Source organism: Brienomyrus brachyistius, chromosome 14 (genome assembly GCF_023856365.1).
Source record: "Brienomyrus brachyistius isolate T26 chromosome 14, BBRACH_0.4, whole genome shotgun sequence".
NCBI classification, from domain to species: domain Eukaryota; kingdom Metazoa; phylum Chordata; class Actinopteri; order Osteoglossiformes; family Mormyridae; genus Brienomyrus; species Brienomyrus brachyistius.
In genome coordinates this window covers 21731128-21750879 of record NC_064546.1, presented here as the reverse complement: position 1 = coordinate 21750879, position 19752 = coordinate 21731128, and the positions used below count along the sequence as shown (strand labels likewise).

The window sequence follows — 19752 nt, the reverse complement described above, 5'->3', positions numbered from 1 at the left end:
CATGGGGATCTCCTAGAGTATAAACCCTCAGAGCTAAGCCCACATGGGGATCTCCTAGAGTATAAACCCTCAGAGCTAAGCCCACATGGGGATCTCCTAGAGTATAAATCCTCAGAGCTAAGCCCACATGGGGATCTCCTAGACCTAGAGTATAAGCCCTCAGAGCTAAGCCCACATGGGGATCTCCTAGAGTATAAACCCTCAGAGCTAAGGCCACATGCGGATCTCCTAGAGTATAAACCCTCAGAGCTAAGCCCACATGGGGATCTCCTAGAGTATAAACCCTCAGAGCTAAGCCCACATGGGGATCTCCTAGAGTATAAACCCTCAGAGCTAAGCCCACATGGGGATCTCCTAGACCTAGAGTATAAACCCTCAGAGCTAAGCCCACATGGGGATCTCCTAGACCTAGAGTATAAACCCTCAGAGCTAAGCCCACATGGGGATCTCCTAGACCTAGAGTATAAACCCTCAGAGCTAAGCCCACATGGGGATCTCCTAGACCTAGAGTATAAACCCTCAGAGCTAAGCCCACATGGGGATCTCCTAGAGTATAAACCCTCAGAGCTAAGCCCACATGGGGATCTCCTAGAGTATAAACCCTCAGAGCTAAGCCCACATGGGGATCTCCTAGACCTAGAGTATAAACCCTCAGAGCTAAGCCCACATGGGGATCTCCTAGACCTAGAGTATAAACCCTCAGAGCTAAGCCCACATGCGGATCTCCTAGACCTAGAGTATAAACCCTCAGAGCTAAGCCCACATGGGGATCTCCTAGAGTATAAACCCTCAGAGCTAAGCCCACATGGGGATCTCCTAGAGTATAAACCCTCAGAGCTAAGCCCACATGGGGATCTCCTAGAGTATAAATCCTCAGAGCTAAGCCCACATGGGGATCTCCTAGACCTAGAGTATAAGCCCTCAGAGCTAAGCCCACATGGGGATCTCCTAGAGTATAAACCCTCAGAGCTAAGGCCACATGCGGATCTCCTAGAGTATAAACCCTCAGAGCTAAGCCCACATGGGGATCTCCTAGAGTATAAACCCTCAGAGCTAAGCCCACATGGGGATCTCCTAGAGTATAAACCCTCAGAGCTAAGCCCACATGGGGATCTCCTAGACCTAGAGTATAAACCCTCAGAGCTAAGCCCACATGGGGATCTCCTAGACCTAGAGTATAAACCCTCAGAGCTAAGCCCACATGGGGATCTCCTAGACCTAGAGTATAAACCCTCAGAGCTAAGCCCACATGGGGATCTCCTAGACCTAGAGTATAAACCCTCAGAGCTAAGCCCACATGCGGATCTCCTAGACCTAGAGTATAAACCCTCAGAGCTAAGCCCACATGGGGATCTCCTAGAGTATAAACCCTCAGAGCTAAGCCCACATGGGGATCTCCTAGAGTATAAACCCTCAGAGCTAAGCCCACATGGGGATCTCCTAGAGTATAAATCCTCAGAGCTAAGCCCACATGGGGATCTCCTAGACCTAGAGTATAAGCCCTCAGAGCTAAGCCCACATGGGGATCTCCTAGAGTATAAACCCTCAGAGCTAAGGCCACATGCGGATCTCCTAGAGTATAAACCCTCAGAGCTAAGCCCACATGGGGATCTCCTAGAGTATAAACCCTCAGAGCTAAGCCCACATGGGGATCTCCTAGAGTATAAACCCTCAGAGCTAAGCCCACATGGGGATCTCCTAGACCTAGAGTATAAACCCTCAGAGCTAAGCCCACATGGGGATCTCCTAGACCTAGAGTATAAACCCTCAGAGCTAAGGCCACATGCGGATCTCCTAGAGTATAAACCCTCAGAGCTAAGCCCACATGGGGATCTCCTAGACCTAGAGTATAAACCCTCAGAGCTAAGCCCACATGGGGATCTCCTAGACCTAGAGTATAAACCCTCAGAGCTAAGCCCACATGGGGATCTCCTAGACCTAGAGTATAAACCCTCAGAGCTAAGCCCACATGCGGATCTCCTAGACCTAGAGTATAAACCCTCAGAGCTAAGCCCACATGGGGATCTCCTAGAGTATAAACCCTCAGAGCTAAGCCCACATGGGGATCTCCTAGACCTAGAGTATAAGCCCTCAGAGCTAAGCCCACATGGGGATCTCCTAGAGTATAAACCCTCAGAGCTAAGGCCACATGCGGATCTCCTAGAGTATAAACCCTCAGAGCTAAGCCCACATGGGGATCTCCTAGACCTAGAGTATAAACCCTCAGAGCTAAGCCCACATGGGGATCTCCTAGACCTAGAGTATAAACCCTCAGAGCTAAGCCCACATGCGGATCTCCTAGACCTAGAGTATAAACCCTCAGAGCTAAGCCCACATGGGGATCTCCTAGAGTATAAACCCTCAGAGCTAAGCCCACATGGGGATCTCCTAGACCTAGAGTATAAGCCCTCAGAGCTAAGCCCACATGGGGATCTCCTAGAGTATAAACCCTCAGAGCTAAGGCCACATGCGGATCTCCTAGAGTATAAACCCTCAGAGCTAAGCCCACATGGGGATCTCCTAGACCTAGAGTATAAACCCTCAGAGCTAAGCCCACATGGGGATCTCCTAGACCTAGAGTATAAGCCCTCAGAGCTAAGCCCACATGGGGATCTCCTAGAGTATAAACCCTCAGAGCTAAGGCCACATGCGGATCTCCTAGAGTATAAACCCTCAGAGCTAAGCCCACATGGGGATCTCCTAGACCTAGAGTATAAACCCTCAGAGCTAAGCCCACATGGGGATCTCCTAGACCTAGAGTATAAACCCTCAGAGCTAAGCCCACATGGGGATCTCCTAGACCTAGAGTATAAACCCTCAGAGCTAAGCCCACATGCGGATCTCCTAGACCTAGAGTATAAACCCTCAGAGCTAAGCCCACATGGGGATCTCCTAGAGTATAAACCCTCAGAGCTAAGCCCACATGGGGATCTCCTAGAGTATAAACCCTCAGAGCTAAGCCCACATGGGGATCTCCTAGAGTATAAATCCTCAGAGCTAAGCCCACATGGGGATCTCCTAGACCTAGAGTATAAGCCCTCAGAGCTAAGCCCACATGGGGATCTCCTAGAGTATAAACCCTCAGAGCTAAGCCCACATGGGGATCTCCTAGAGTATAAATCCTCAGAGCTAAGCCCACATAGGGATCTCCTAGACCTAGAGTATAAACCCTCAGAGCTAAGCCCACATGGGGATCTCCTAGAGTATAAATCCTCAGAGCTAAGCCCACATGGGGATCTCCTAGACCTAGAGTATAAACCCTCAGAGCTAAGCCCGTATTGAGATCTCCTAGACCTAGAGTATAAGCCCTCAGAGCTAAGTCCACATTGGGATCTCCTAGACCTAGAGTATAAGCCCTCGGAGCTAAGCCCACATTGAGATCTCCTTGAGTATAAACCCTCAGAGCTAAGCCCACATTGAGATCTCCTAGAGTATAAACCCTCAGAGCTAAGCCCACATTGTGATTTCCTAGACCTAGAGTATAAGCCCTCAGAGCTAAGCCCACATTGGGATCTCCTAGACCTAGAGTATAAGCCCTCAGAGCTAAGCCCACATTGAGATCTCCTAGAGTATAGACCCTCAGAGCTAAGCCCAAATTGAAATCTCCTAGAGTATAAGCCCTCAGAGCTAAGCCCATATTGGGATCTCCTAGACCTAGAGTATAAACCCTCAGAGCTAAGCCCACATGGGGATCTCCTAGACCTAGAGTATAAACCCTCAGAGCTAAGCCCACATTGAAATCTCTAGAGTATAAACCCTCAGAGCTAAGCCCACATTGAAATCTCCTAGAGTATAAACCCTCAGAGCTAAGCCCACATGGGGATCTCCTAGACCTAGAGTATAAGCCCTCAGAGCTAAGCCCACATGGGGATCTCCTAGACCTCCGAGTTTACCTCTCATGCACTCAGATTTCTCAGTACAATGTGAAAACAGCTTGTCTCTTAAATGCAGGATTAAACTCAGGACCACAGGGTTTTATGATGGTCTCGATCAATACCGGATTTTAATCTTTTAAACTTCTCTTACGTTATTTGCTTTGTTAAAAAAAAGAAGAAACGACTTGGTGGTATTAATCTTATCTGTTATGTAAATCTCTGTGTTAATTAGCTGTCAAATCAATCCTCTGCCAGCAGGCATGTGGCTTCTGTGGAATGCCCGGTAGGAATTGTTTATCTCTGACTGATGCCCCGTCTTCGTACTCGTTGCACCCTCCCTGGTACTCCATGCTTTGGGCCGCTACCGTTCCTTGTCAGGCCACGGCGACCCTCACCCCCGCCCACCAACCCACCCACCCGCTCGTGTTTGACTGACGCGTGCCAATGTCTCTCTATGTATTTTTATCCTGTTCTAAATCATTCCACTCATACTCGTTTGTATTTATGCCTCCACTTTTATTACATATTCAATTATTTTTAGTAAAAAGGCAATGACCCAGAAAAAGCACGCACAATAAATCATCTGCAGCGGTAAAAATAACAAATAAACAAGCAGGCATGCGACGTGCCAAGAGATGCGGTGCAGACAGGCAAGCGGCCGCTCCGGGCTCCACGTGCGGCCGGGCTGGAAGCCACACCACTGGCACTGGTGAAAGGACACCTTGTGTGCCTCACCGCCACCCACCCCCATCCCGCAGCTGTCCGCTCTGGGAAAAGCAAACCATGCTCTCAGTCACAGAGGCTCTTTATAATGCTACCAGGATGGGCCACAAGTCCGGCACTGTGCTGGCCGTCAGACCCCCTGCTCCCAGGCCGCTAGTAGCCCACGTGGCCCTCCTGCTGCAGACATGCGCGCTTAGCTGTCACACTTGTTAATTCTTTCATTCCTTCACTCCTTTCACAAAGTGGCGATAGAGAGAAAATGCTTCATGCACAATGATGTCTTGCCTGGTGCTACTTTAGCCTGTGGCTATACAGCTTAGCATTACCAGACATTTCCTAGGCTATTTTTTCGGATGTGGCTCCACTGCTTGGTATTAGCAGCTATTTGTTAGCCTATTTTTAGCCAGTGGCTACACTGCATAGCATTAGCAGCCATTTGCTAGGCTTTTTTTAGGCTCTGGCTACTCTGCTTAGCATTACCAGCTATTTACTAGGATATTTTAGCCCATGACTATACAGCTTAGCATTAGCCTATTTTTTACCTTTGGCTACAAAGCTTAACATTTCAAACAGTTTATTATCCTTTCAAGCAGCCTTCAGCATCTGAATTACTGGCCAGAAGTCACAGGTGGAGGTCATTCCCTCTTGGTACAAACTACTGGGCCGTGTCACTGCTATTTTCTTTGTTTTTGGGGGTTGGGGGGGTCATTTGTACTAAATTCCTTTCTGGCCTCATTCGATAGTCTTATTTTTGTTCAGCGAAATTTGTTGCAAAAGGAATTATCAGTCCTCCATGCATCGCATTCCGCTGCCCACCAGGAATTCACTGGGCTGTTGGGATCGGCAGTAATTTCATTTACGGGAGTTGGAGGGGGGAGGTACCCCTGCCTCTCTCACTGTGTACTTCCTCTGATGCCAGAGCAGCCATTTCTGATGTATTCCCCAGATGCCCCCAATATAAGCGTGCATGTTGTCCATGGAGGTAAAAGCAGCCTGTGCGGCTTGTCTGACCAGCAGGCACCTTCTCCTGGGTCCTCAGTCATGGTGTCGTTCACAGGCTCATTACAAAGACAGTTTTTGGGCACAAAATGTAAAAAAAAAATAGAGACATCTAATTAAACACAAGCAATGCTGCTATCCTACAGGCATCTTGAAATACATGCGATATCAGCTGAGAATTCTGCCGCCCAGCCCAGTCTCCCTGTAACCCTGGTATAACAACTCTGTGCAGTTATTATGAGGGTGGTTTGGTGCCCCCCCCCCCCCCACCCCCTCCACATGGATCGATGGAGCTACAGGACCACGTACCCATCAGTCCAGCTCAGTGGCTTTAGAGCTGTAATAGGTCATTGCTTAAGTCCTGCTTCTCCTTTTCATGTTGGCATTTGGAAATCGTCAAGCACTATTTTAATTGGATAATAATATTTACACCAGTGAAAATAATGTTTAATGACACTGCAGGCTTCAGTACACATGGATGGCTTGTGGTATTACAAGCTCTGTGTTTACTGTTCAGTTATGAAAACTCTACCGCTTCGTTAAAAATGTTAAATGCTTCATCTAACATCCTATAAATGCCTTTTGCTTATGATAAAGTGTTCTCTTGTGTGATCATGAGCAATCTGACGTTAAGCAGCGGTACGCTCCAGGCTCAGATGGTGGACACCCAGGGTGACCTGCACAGATGTGCTCTAACATTCTGAACAGCAGAATTCTGTATGCTGTATCCTCTTACAAGACCGGGCCACAACCAGGTCTATCTGCTGTCTTCTAGCTGGTCCAGTCCTGAACTAACTCCACCTGCAGTCAACCATCTGTCCCAGTCTTTAACTAAGGTCTCCTGCTGTCTACTAGCCGTCCCAGTGCTTAACTAACAGTACATGCTGTTTACCAGTCACCCAGCCATGGTTAAGCAGTGTATCATCTAATATGGCTGGGATGTGTCCTTAGAGGCCTGACGCTCGCCATTCCACATGCTATACTGCCTGCTTGCACCACCAGGGGCGTGACCTCTGCCAGGGTCACCTGCAAGCCGAAGTGCGGGAGCAGTGGCCCAGGTACTACCCCCCCCCCCCCCCCCCCCGAGCCCCCCCCGCTCACTCCCTCCCTGGCTCCCGGGGGCTGGACGATTGTCCTCCTTGCTGTTATTATGATTATTTTCTTTGCTTTATCTGTGAGGTGTAAGTCCCTCATACCCCATTCATCTTGCCATCCGCCCTGTGATCTAGTTAATTTGGCCTCCTTTATCTTGCTGCTAGGCGTGTGGCCAGTCCGATAAGCCCCGCATGGCTCTCGCTCGGCGGCCGCTCTGCGCCCGCACCTCACCCCACATACTTTTTTGTTACTTTGACAAATTTGGGTGCACACTGCGTGGCCCCCTCCCCTGCTCCTGACGCTGACGGCTCCGTTATTCACGACACGGAGATGGAGCAGTTAAGGGCTCACCCGCTCAGCCCCTCCTGTCCCAGCGCTGGGAGGGGCTGTCAGCTCAGTGTGTGTCTGTGTGTGTGTCTGTGTGTGTGCGCTCCAGCCTTAGAGCCGAGCCCTGACTGTCTCTCTTGGTGCCTATAAGTTTGCTTGCGGCCACCTTTTCTCATGTGAAATGTTGAAATGAAGGATGGTTGAGGTTTATTGAGTGAAGCTGCTCTTTTCACTGACTTGTGTGTAAACCTTTTGCTTTGGGGAGGTACCATGGCAACGGGGCACTGAACTGCCAACCTTGCAGGTGCTTGACAGTATCTGTAATTGCTACGCCACCTGCTGGTCCCAAGTAGCATTTCTGCTCGTGTGATTATTGCCAGTGGCAGCATGTTGTAGAGCCCCCCCCCCCCCCCCCCCCCAGTGCCCTTCAGGCAGTGTGGCATGTTCTTCAGCAAGGCATGATCCCAGACCCCCCCCCCCCGGCTGTTTCCCCCCAGAAAGCACGGATGTGCATCTCCATCACTGAGGCTACTGCAATACACGTCTCGATGTATTGGCAACGATCGGGGACATTAAAGATACTTAATGCTGCCCATTCAGTACAGTATGATTCACCCCTATTGTGATACAATGCGATTCGACACGATTAGACTCGACACAATGTGACAAGATGAAAATGAATATAATACAATGTGACTCAATGGCACAGATACAGAGGGACAATCAATCTAAATATAACATTATTGGTAAAAAATTACTGGTATAAGGCATAGAGTGTCTACTAATAATTATATATTAATAAATCGGACTTTACCGATGCAAAGATGTTAAAGACAAAGAGTCCATCCCGAAATTGTACCCGGTGCACACGTTTTTAATCAGGGCAGTCGCATCATGAACTTTTATGTTGGTGCACTGATGGGGATCAGTGAATCTTACCATATATATAATTAGATACAGTCACATATAATATAATGTATGTGCATGTTTGTAATTCCCCTTCTTGATATGCCTGCTGGTTCTGCTAATTTCTGTTGTCAGCAGGGTGCGGCAGGCAGCCAATGGGAGCGGCCATGGCGGCCCGAGGCTCCCTCCACGTCGCCGCTCCAATTTAAAGGTCACCCGATAAGACGAAAGCTCACGCATAATCGAGGGAGTCAGCCGGCGCCCTCACCTCCTCTTCCTTCGCGTGTTTATTTATTCTGCTCCCGCTCTCCTCACTCTATCTGCTTTTCTCGCTACCGCTTTGTGTGTGTAATTGCGTTCTTTGTCTCGCCGCTGCTCCCCCCGGCCCAACTGCCCCCCCCCCGGCCCAGCTGCCGCTGCTTTCTGGGGGTCTGTGCGGCCGCCTGGGGAGCCGCGCTTCTCTGTCTAATCCAAACCATTGAATTACTTAATTGGATCAGTTACTCAAATTAATTAATCTGAATCTTTGCAAGCTTTTTGTTGTTGGACCAAGATGAGTTTGGGGGCTTTTCTGAGACAGCTGCAGCACAGCGGAACAAGCAGAGGAAATGTCTCGTCCTTGGGGGTGGCTTAGGGCGAATATCACCCCCCCCCCGAAAACAAAATCTGCCCAGTTTCTGCCACACTCTGCCACACCTGGACTGGAGGGCTGTCTGCAGGTCTGAAGCTTATACGTGTTGTATACAAACTTTAATATATACAGCCCCACCCATATACATAGAGTGTCCATTCCCAGTAACACAGAGCTGATATGCATACACATGTACTGGTATAGTTGCAGGACTGCAGGCTGACCCCCACCCTATCCCATAGCCTTTAAATAGCACATTTCCTAATTGTGCTCCTGGGCCAGTCAGAGAGATGCCTTACAGCTCTGAACATACACATGTCCCCCCCTTCGTGTTCCCCTGACATCTATATCCGCCTTTTGAAGGACATGGATTGTACTTTAAATACGTTGAAGCGATGGCCTCAGAGGCAGAATCCACCAGGGAAGACACCGTTTGGCCCCTCCCTCCCCGGTGTCATGCGATGAGTGTGTGTGTGTGTGTGCATCCAGTAAAGCACACACAGGGGCAGTGCAGTGCAGTGCACGTGGCAGTGCAGCAGTGGCCGGGGCCTGTCGCCTCTGACTCTGACTCCCAGTGAGCCCCTCCATCTGGCGACTCCAGCAGACGTTTGCCGCGTCCCTTTTTAGCGCCGGTGCGCCGTGTTTTTGGAGACGTCCTGTTGTGGCAGTCAGTCAGATGGAAAGACCGGTGGGTCACGTGGGCTGCGGCGTGCGTCCCAGGGTGAGAGACAGACGGAGCTGGGCAGGGTCTTTATTAACTGTGTAATTGTAGGCAGAATGCTTTAAACAATTAACTCTTTTGATATTCATTAGTTTTCCGGCTTAGCGGCGCAGCATGAGCGCCGTGGCCCGGCCTCATCCCGCTTCACAGCCCTTTCTAATTAACTCCCACACTGGAAGGCTGCGGTATTATCAGCGCCTGCCCCCCCACCCCAGTTCCTACACCATGAATCACGCTGCGCCGTTCTGCTCAACAGAACCTGGCCAGAATGCTCTCGTGTGCTCAGGCAGCTTGGAGGCGGGGGGGAGGGGGTGACTTATTCACGGTGACAGGGGGTTGCATTCCTAACACGGCTGCTCTTTGACGCATTTGCGCAGCGGATGGCTGTTTGGTCACACCCACATGACGGTTGGCTCCGCCTCCTCTCTGTAACACAAAGACCTGCCTGTTCGGGATTAAATTCTCCAATCCAACTAATGCGTAGTTTGCCTTTTTTTAGAGTGTTTTCCAAAAGATTTGAAGAAAACATTCATTTGTTTTTTGATCCGTTACAGACAGGTGCTGTGTGCCTTTTGCCCTGTTACGGATGAATGCTATGCGTGTGCCCCCTACAAAGGTCAACACCACAGAGGTCAGCACACAGCTGAACCTATCTCCTTGAGCCATATCACTGCCGACCCCCCAGCATTACTATTCCGGGACGGGAAAGGTCATTTTTTTCCTTCAAACAATCTAGATAAGAGGGTTTTTATCAGATGGGAGGATCCCTTTGGATGTGTGGCTCTTCAGCCTTCTGGGAGCTGCAAACAGCCACAACTTAGTGAAGCAGTGGCAAGCTCTGCAAGTGGATTGGCCACAACTTAGTGAGTCACTGGCAAGCTCTGCAAGTGGATTGGCCACAACTTAGTGAGTCACTGGCAAGCTCTGCAAGTGGATTGGCCACAACTTAGTGAGTCACTGGCAAGCTCTGCAAGTGGATTGGCCATAACTTAGTGAGTCAGTGGCAAGCTCTGCAAGTGGATTGGCCATAACTTAGTGAGTCAGTGGCAAGCTCTGCAAGTGGATTGGCCACAACTTAGTGAGTCAGTGGCAAGCTCTGCAAGTGGATTGGCCACAACTTAGTGAGTCAGTGGCATGCTCTGCAAGTGGATTGGCCATAACTTAGTGAGTCACTGGCAAGCTCTGCAAGTGGATTGGCCACAACCTAGTGAGTCACTGGCAAGCTCTGCAAGTGGATTGGCCACAACTTAGTGAGTCACTGGCAAGCTCTGCAAGTGGATTGGCCACAACTTAGTGAGTCACTGGCAAGCTCTGCAAGTGGATTGACCACAACTTAGTGAGTCACTGGCAAGCTCTGCAAGTGGATTGGCCACAACTTATTGAGTCAGTGGCATGCTCTGAAAGCAGATTGGCTGCACCTCACTGAGTCAGTGGCATGCTCTGCAAATAGATTGGCCACAATTTAGTCAGTCAGTGGCTTCAGCGTGACAGGCCAGGTCCACACTGGGCTCCTGCAGGATTTGCAGCAATCTGATTGGTCATTTCTTAAGAAGAAGATGCTAATCTGTGTTGCATTTCAGTCAGATGCAGTAAGGATGAGAAACCTTGTCTTGGTGATGTAATCTTTTTTGAAAGGGATGAGTGTTTTCTTCAGGGAATTTGGCTGTGGCTCAGCACTCCCCCATCAGACAAACAAAGAGAGAGATGCGGTTTCCTCAGAAATGTGCGTCCTTCTTCCCCCCAGACTGTCCCTGCTCTGCTCTATTTGCAGCTCTCCCTTAAGGGGACAGGCTTGGGGAAAATGACTCTGCAAAGCTATGTCTGTGTGTGGCCTGATGTCTGAGAAGATGGATTCCACTCACCTGGAGGGCTTCCCAGGCCTGCAGTCAGTGTGTGTGTGTTTGAGTATTCAGACCCACATGGCTATAAGGCCTACAGGCCATGTGAAGCACAGTCTGATGAGCCAGTGAAGAATTGATTACCAATAGGAACACTCCCTCCACTGACCCTGTCCCAAGTGTCCCCAAATGTGATAAAAACCTCTTATTTTGACCTTGTGGGGCCCATTTTTTCTGTCCACATAGGATGAAATTCAATTTTATAAAAATCTGTGACTGCAATCAAAAAACTAAAAATGCAGAAAGTTTCATATTTTGTTTGGTTACTTATGGTTAAGGTCAGCGCTGGGTAGGGGGTTAAGTATATCGTTGTTGGGATTAGGGTCTTGCCCATAGAAATGAATGGACGGTCCCCACAAAAATAATTACCTGTGTGTGTGTGTGTGTGTGTGTGTGTGTGTGTGTGTGTGTGTGTATGGATGGATGGTTGCACAGGTCTGTCCATGAACCAGCCGCTCACTCACAGCCCACCGGCCACAGAGTCTCCGCGGGCCGCACCAGTGGGCAGCTTAAACCAGCCATTTCCATGCTAATCTCATTTGCACTTACAGGGTGGCTGCCTGCCAATAGCACATCTTCCCGGTGTATTGCTTTGGAGGTCTATGTACCGATTTTAGGTCCAGTGATCCATACATCTGAGCTTGTTTAGCATCATGTCTTTTCCTAAATGGTACATCCAGTGCAGAATTCCTCCTGTAATGCTGGACAAGGCAGTTTGCTTGCATTATAGCAGTTGGCCAGCATATTAACCTAAAGAACATAAATAATTAATTTTATTAATTTATTATAATTTCATTGTAGTTTGGTGCAGTGGTTAGCACTGTTACCTCACACCTCAGGGACCTGGGTTCGAATCTCCGCCTGGGTCACATGTGTGCGGAGTTTGCATGTTCTCCCCATGTCGTCGTGGGGTTTCCTCCAGGTACTCCGGTTTCCCCCCACAGTCCAAAAACATGCTGAGGCTAATTGGAGTTACTAAATTGCCCGTAGGTGTGCATGTGTGAGTGGATGGTGTGTGAGTGTGCCCATCCTGGGTTGTTCCCTGCCTCGTGCCCATTGCTTCCGGGACAGGCTCCGGACCCCCCACGACCCAGTAGGATAAGCGGTTTGGAAAATGGATGGATGGATCATTGTAGTTTTATTTGAAAGTCATACATACAGACTTGTGCTTCATCTGCTAAAATATTTGCATCATGATACCTTAAGTGGAATATTAATACTATAGTAAATGCTAACATTAAGCGAGGATGCTGGCATGAGCTAGCATTAAGTGTCGATACATGGGCCATACTGCTACAGAGCCTGGCGAGGAAAGGGCAATCTCATGTACCGCATGGAGTTTTCCATACTACGGCATCCAATTAACATTGTCAGCTATTAGTGATTAGATGCCATTCTGCCTATAAATAGTCAAGGCCAGGTTAGTTGTGAAACTGACCCAAATACATCTGGAGGTTTTTACGCAGGTTTGTTAGAGGACAGTGGGCCTTGAGTGGGCTGTCCTCGTGGTCACAAATACGGTTAGCGTAGCTGCTGCCCTGTACCTCTCCGACATTTCTCAGCAGCTCTCCAGGAGGTCACAGCGGCATCTTGTCGTCTTCTGTGGGGTTAATCGGATTGGCAGCACGTTCTCCTCCGCAATCTCCATCCGGGGACCGCTGTGTGGACCCCTTGAGATCGAACAGCTGCCCTCTATCTCAGAAATGAGAAATTAGCGGAACGGCTTAGCAATTAGTTCTCAGCTTCCTCCCTGGAATTAAAGCCACGAATGGCCCCCTGGTAGCAGGAGTGGAATCCGGCCGGGAGCCCAGGGAATGCTGGAGAGCCAGGCACAGAGGTGAAGCCCAGCTGCTGCTGCTCTGTTGTTTCCCGATGTCCTATATGCTAAGTGGCCGCGCTCTCCCTGAAAGCGCCAGGCTCCCGGACGTTTGCGTGCTCTGCGCTCGCCTTCTGCTCTGCTCCACTTCCAGTACAACGTTCCTGCACATTCTTTGCATTCAGCCCAGGTCATTATTTAAGAACAAAATGTGTCAATTTTGGATAGATGGGCGACTGAGAGAGATGGAAAGTATTGTGCACATGCTGCGAGTGTCCCCTGGGGGGCCCGACAGAGCACAGCATGGCCGGCCGCCCCCACATACCTCACACACAGCACCACACGTCCATAAAACATCGCAGGCTTTTGGGTCGTGCTCTACTGTCGCCCCATGGGGACATTTAATGACACAACAGAGTCTGCATCCCACCAGCCACCCCTGCGAGGCCCCGCCCACCAGCTTGCCAGGTCCTGGGTCGCGCCCCCACAGGAGTAGTGGTGAGTCACGCAGCCAGAGGTTAATGAAGCTCCCTGACGTCGCCATGACCTTTTCTGCTTTAGTGCAAATCATTTCAGCTCACTTTTGCCACCATTTAAAAATGAAAGCTTTTAATAATTTATCTACTTCTTTCCTGGAGGGGGCTTCATTAGCGCCAGGCCGTGACATTTTCCCATGTGACCTCACATCTGCTTGATAATATCAGCATCCACTCCATCGCCAGCCAACACTCAGGGCTCCACTTTGCCCATTTTTTTTTCTCAACGCTTATGTTAAAGATTTAAACAAATGTGCCCCCTCACCCTTGTAGCCGTCTGGGGCATTTTGTGGAATGCTGGGGGGGGGGGCGGCATGTGTCACATATCTTCACAGCTCCCAGATGGAGCTGGAGTTCATTTTATCTCCTTGCCCACCGGCATTGACCTCTGCGCTGAACTTTTCAATACGGGGAAGGTTTAAAGCTTAAAAAATGGGTTTCCTGATTCCAGGACTGGGCTGAACAGGAATTTCAGGTCCTCGTGAGGTGAGAATGAAAGGCAGGCCAGTTGTGACGGCCACCTGATTGCAGGTCTGTCGGGGGCTGGCACCCGCGGCGGCTGATGACGTGACGCAGCCCGATATGCGCCGCATATCTCTGCCGACTCTGTGGGCTGCGGCCATGCTGTCCCCACCTCCCGTGGAGCCCCCATTCATAATATTGACTCGTGTTGCATGGTTGCGTGATTGTGATGAAGACTGATTTGTGGGATAAATTATTAAAAGGCACATTAGCACGGTTCATGTTTTGTTGAGCTTCACACTCAATTATGGATGCAGCAGCAGTGGGGAAATCAGCCCTGTTCATTAGCCCGACTCCTTCCGCACTCCTCCACTGTGAGACCAGCCTTTGCACAGGTGACGCGCTCCAACAAGCGGAGGAAATCCGAAAAAAGGAGTTCTTAAGGGAGTAGAATGTAATTTTTTTCTGAAATGCCATTTGTCATCTTATTTTGCCTACAAAATTGGTGAATAGGACAAACCGGCTCTTTATGATGTTTAATGTTGATGTTTCCAGAACATGCTATCAAACAGATTCAGTGCTCCGGACCCGGAGCGGTGCAGCGAGCAGGAATGCCAGCTGATGCTGGATCAGTTTAATAACTGGAACTGTGCTGCATTGCTGGCGTATTCCTTGGCACTCACATGGAAGCTCATAAAGTCAGGACACCTCCCGCCACTCTGCTGTGCTTGGTGAAGCTCCTCAGGCGAAAAGGCGGCGTGATGGAATGGGCTGAAGCCATGAAGCTTCAGGTGGGCCTCCTTGGGGCTGCAGGGCTGTGTTCTGACTGAGGACTCTCACAGCCCTCCATCTGCGAGGCAGGGTGTTTCCAAATGTGTCACCTACTCCAGGACTGCAGACAGGCAGGACCTGAGCTGGGTCTCTTAGTAAGGATGCCCTGGGAATAAAGCCGTCCTGCCTTAAGCAGGCGCTGCCTGCCCCATCCACAAGCACAGCCCTGCAGAAAGCCGAATCCAGTGCAAAATCAAAGTGAGTGTGTGTATCACACCAGCGAAGGGTCACCGGGGAGCCGGGGGGGGGTCGGGGGGGCTTAGCTGGACTTTCCATCCAAGGGTGCAGCAACCATGAGCTAATTAGTCCGGCAGAGTGGAGAGCAGAGGCACCCAGGATGATTGTCACAGTAGCAACTAAGCATTGGCTGTTAAATTTAGCATGCACTTGATTAGAGCCGCAGCGCAGAACGCTGATATATATTCACAGTGAAGCGCGCAGCACAAGCGGCTGTATGAATATTTCAGATGCTATCTCAGGAAGTGGTTTGCAGCCTCCCATTCTCTGCTCTGTCGCGCTGCGAAACGCGTGATTGCTTATTAACCAGAGTGAGACTGTGTTGGCCCTTGCGGTACCGTGGTCCTGGAAAGTGGTTGGGGGGGGGGGGGGCGTCATCTTGCTTTGCTGTGGGATAGTGATTAGTGGCGGCTGGCACTCTCACTAAAACTTTCACTTGCTTCCGGGTGGTTCCTTATAGCATCTGGTCACCTGACACAGTCAGTCCATTTCGCAGCCTTCACCAGAGCTGAAGCTTCCTGACCTTCCCTTGTTATGCTTTTATTTGCTGGACATTTACTTTAATTCAGACTTATGGTGCAATGGTAGATCCCATGTGGAACTTACATTGATTTTCAAAACAGCCAATACTTGAACAGGCTCCTGTGTGTCCAGTCCGAAGGCTTTGATGGTGCATCGACACCTGCATTGACCCCTAAGTAAATGTGACTGGTGATGACTGAAATGCCCCTGGGGGGTAGCCTGTACCCAGAATGCCAGAGAGACCCTTGCAGCTGTTGCTAATGAGCTTTGAAATTAAACAGAAGCATCGTGGCACAGAAAACCTTTATGAGCTGGAAAACAGCAGCAACATGCTGGCATTTCCAGCAGTGGCCCCTCGGGTAGAGCCAGCAAAACTCTGCAGAAAAATACAACTCCCAGCTTTCTGTTGGCTTTGCCAGTACTTTCATTTCCTGTACTCCGTAGGCTGACCTCAGAGGCCTTGTTTCTGTAAGGGGAGGGAGTGAGTGAGGTGGCGTTCATTCCCGCAGCTTCCGAAGACAGCTGAACAATGGTGATTCATTTTCACACCAAAGAATTGAACCTGTCCCAATAATACACAAACCTTACAATATATACATGGTGGAAATTATTCCCCAGAATAATTTTCCCAGAATCTTTTGCTGTTTGTTTGAAATCATAACAAAGTTCCTGTAGGGGATCTTGTGAGTCCAGCTGCTTCACACTTTACTCCAGGCTCAGGCACAGTGTTTGTCAGACGAGACAAAGCTAGTCAGGATGTGCCTGGATGAACCTGACAAATTAGTCAACAAGCACTTGGGTGCATTACAGCCTCAAGCCCGGGCAGCTAATTCATTAACGCGAGCGGTGCTATACGCTAAGCTGCTCCTGACCCATTAAGCTTGTTAAAATTCCCTGCTAATTACTTAGGTCCTACGATGTAGTGTAGCAGAGGTGGAGAGGCCACAGGCTGCTGCACAGCCATGCCTGTAAGAGGGGCCGAGAGTGGGGGTGGGCAGACGGGCGGGGGATGCCATAAATCAGCCATCCCACCTCCCAGTGCTCTGTCTGCCATGTCGAGGCTAAACTCAGGGCAGCACCGATTGTCAGAGTCTCTGCCGTCAGTAATCCTTCAGCCTCCTTCCCTGAAACCTCGCCACTGTTAACTAACCTGCTGGCCTGGCGCCCAGCTGCAGACAAGCCGACATTGCATTTACCTGCTGGATTGGCAGCCAGCTGCAGACAAGCCCACACTGTGTCTGTCTGCTGTCCCAGCGGCCGGCTGCAGACAAGCTTACACTGCGTCTATCTGCTGGTCCAGCGGCCGGCTGCAGACAAGTCCAAACTGCATCTGCCTGCTGGCCCAGCGGCCGGCTGCAGACAAGCTCTCACTGCATCTACCTGCTGGCCTGGCGGCTGGCTGCAGGCAAACCTACACTGCATCTACCTGCTGGCCTGGCGGCTGGCTGCAGGCAAGCCTACACTGCAGCTGCATTTCCCCAGACATGCATTTTTTTCTTTGCCCCAAAAACATAGATGCTTCATTTTTTTACCTGAACACGGCTTAGCTTATGTGTGCATTTACTCACACGCCACCTTCCCTACCAAGCGAAGGCTCTGCTCTGCATCCAGCTCATTGCATTGGCATAGGGAGGGCAGTGGCTGCACTTGCCTACTGTATTGTGTATTTCAGTGATGGGTCTGGTAAGTGCTTTCATAAAGCAGCAGCTGCAATGTGTGACCCAGAGCTTGGTAATCTTAAACTTTCATGACCCTGCCACATAAAATACACTCCTCAGCACCCACAAGCACAAAATCAAAACTGTTTTCCCAGTGACAGGCTTGACCATTGGCAGTCTTCTGAACTCTGGGACTTGTTATTTGGTACTTGGCTGCTGTCTGTTGGCACAGCTTCAAGTTCTGTGCATTTCTGTGACTGCTGACTGGAATTACCTGCACCAGGCGGGGGTTGGGCATTTCCTGGGCAGGGGGTGGATTGTGTCAGGCAGGGCTGCAAGGGCAGGACCTCCCACCAAGAGTCTGATTGACACAGACATCCATGTGCAGACTCACCCACACTGAAAGTACTGAGGCTGTCCAGTCAGCACATCTTATCTTCAGTATGTCCTTGGTCAGTGGCATAGCTGCCAGATCCTCAGCAGACGTTGACACAGGACAGATTACAGCAGCTCACAACATGCTGCCCCTTTTAAGACACACTGTCTATAGTGCCCCTCTGCCCCAAAGGGATAAGCTCTCTGATCACTGGCCAGCTGCTTGTGCCTTTATTTATTCCTGAAATATGGAGTAGCAGGTATTGGGTGATTGACGAGATTGATAATATATTTATTATGAATGTATTTCTCATTTATCTTTGAGTCCTTCACATCAGTCTGTGCCTGTGGCAGAGTCCTGCTGCTCCAAATCAACTATTTATGACCCGCCTTGACCATGGACAGAGCTTCCAATTTACGCTTGACCGCAAATCATGGGCTTGCTTCCTGGTGCACCTGAGAACTGCCTCCAGACAGCTGCATCCGGGCAGGATGTAGGTGAAGGAGGTCCACCCACAACCTTTTTTTATATGAGGAATCAAGGGGAAATAGGCACTTTTCCACTGCTTCATCAGCCCTGGGTACAGTGTCCCTGGGAAGAGAGGGGGCGGGACCTCTACCTGTCTAGAGAAGCCTGCTAAAAACTGCCCTGGACATTGCAAAAAGAGGAGACCCAGACCGGAGTGTGATGAATGGCTTCCATCTCAAGGAAGTTTTAAGAATTAAAATGGTGCCATGACAGGAGGCGATCTGTTAAATTAGCTCCCACCTCTGCTACGCTCAGGAATCGTTAGCCACCCAGTGACAGCCGGACAGTAACAGAGCGCCCAATTACAATGGCGGGCTGTGTCATTCTGTATGGGGGCGTTTCTCAGTAGTGCCACATCAATAGTCATGGGAGAGAGTTCCGCCTGACCGATGCCGGGATGTGTCACAGACCCCGCGAATAACAGGCCTCATGAACAGCGAAACAAACATTGTGCCCGTCACCGAATATGCAGAATTAAAGCTCCAGGCCAGTTGGGCCCCTCCTGGCATTCCTGATGATCACCAGCTCAGGGAGGGTGTGTGCATGGGGAGCACTCCCATGCTGGGGCGAACATTCACTGTGTGAGGAACTCTGTGGCGTGTGGGAGCCCACCAGATATCGCAGCAAATTGCATCAACACACATATGTCGTTCAGCACTGCGCACACACTCTGAGTAACGCGCATTACCGCTGAGGGGTAAATAGCAGTGACGTGCATGTTTATGAAAAGCATTCTGTTGACACTTGCCCTCACCAAACAAAAATCTCATTTCTTCTTCTTGATTTACATTGTTTAGCTTCCTTGGTATTTAAAGGTGAAATTGGTGGGGAACCTGAGAGCACCAGACAGCACAGGATGTATTTACTCTCTGGAAGTCGGGGCGTGCTCACGCGTAGAAAATTGGGTTAGGAAAGATCACATTCGGGTTAAATCAAAAAGTGAGAGAGACGGAGTGAGCGGCAGGCCGAGAAACAAGATTGCTTTGGGGAGGCTGCAGGGAAGGCAGCTGAATGGCAAGCGGGGGCCCGGCACCTCGAAAGATAGCAGCCGCCGCAGGGATTAAAACAGCGAGCGAATTCAGGAGGGGCCTGCCTGGGCAGAGATTAAGTGGTGATTGGGAAGAGGCTGTAATTGGTCTTCCGGTACGAGAGGCATATCCAAACCGCCAGACTCCTCACTGACTGATGGCTCAGGTCTTGCTTACGATAACTTTCGACCGGTACTGACTAGCCCTCCTGCACAGGCGATCTGCAGTGAGCTATTCGCAGTCCTGTCGGTGGTGGGCACTGTCGAGATTACGGGGGGGGGCCTGGTGTGGCAGGAGGTGTGGCTTCTGGTAGCCTGGGAATAACAGGGTGTTGATGATTTTCAGAGCAGATATACATTTTTCTGGGTGTTTGTACTTGAATAATTATCCAGGTGCTTGTGTGTACCCTGAATATCTATCCGGGTGTTTGTGTGTACCCTGAATATCTATCCGGGTGTTTGTGTGTACCCTGAATATCTATCCGGGTGTTTGTGTGTACCCTAAATATCTATCCGGGTGTTTGCGTGTACCCTGAATATCTATCCGGGTGTTTGCGTGTACCCTGAATATCTATCCGGGTGTT

The 19752-nt window shown here is 50.0% G+C and overlaps 1 protein-coding gene across 1 annotated transcript in view; it reads left to right on the top strand.

The window, feature by feature from the left end:
- pacrg (PARK2 co-regulated) overlaps positions 1–19752 on the top strand; it is a 69586-nt gene that overhangs the window by 36953 nt on the left and 12881 nt on the right. The window lies entirely within an intron of this gene.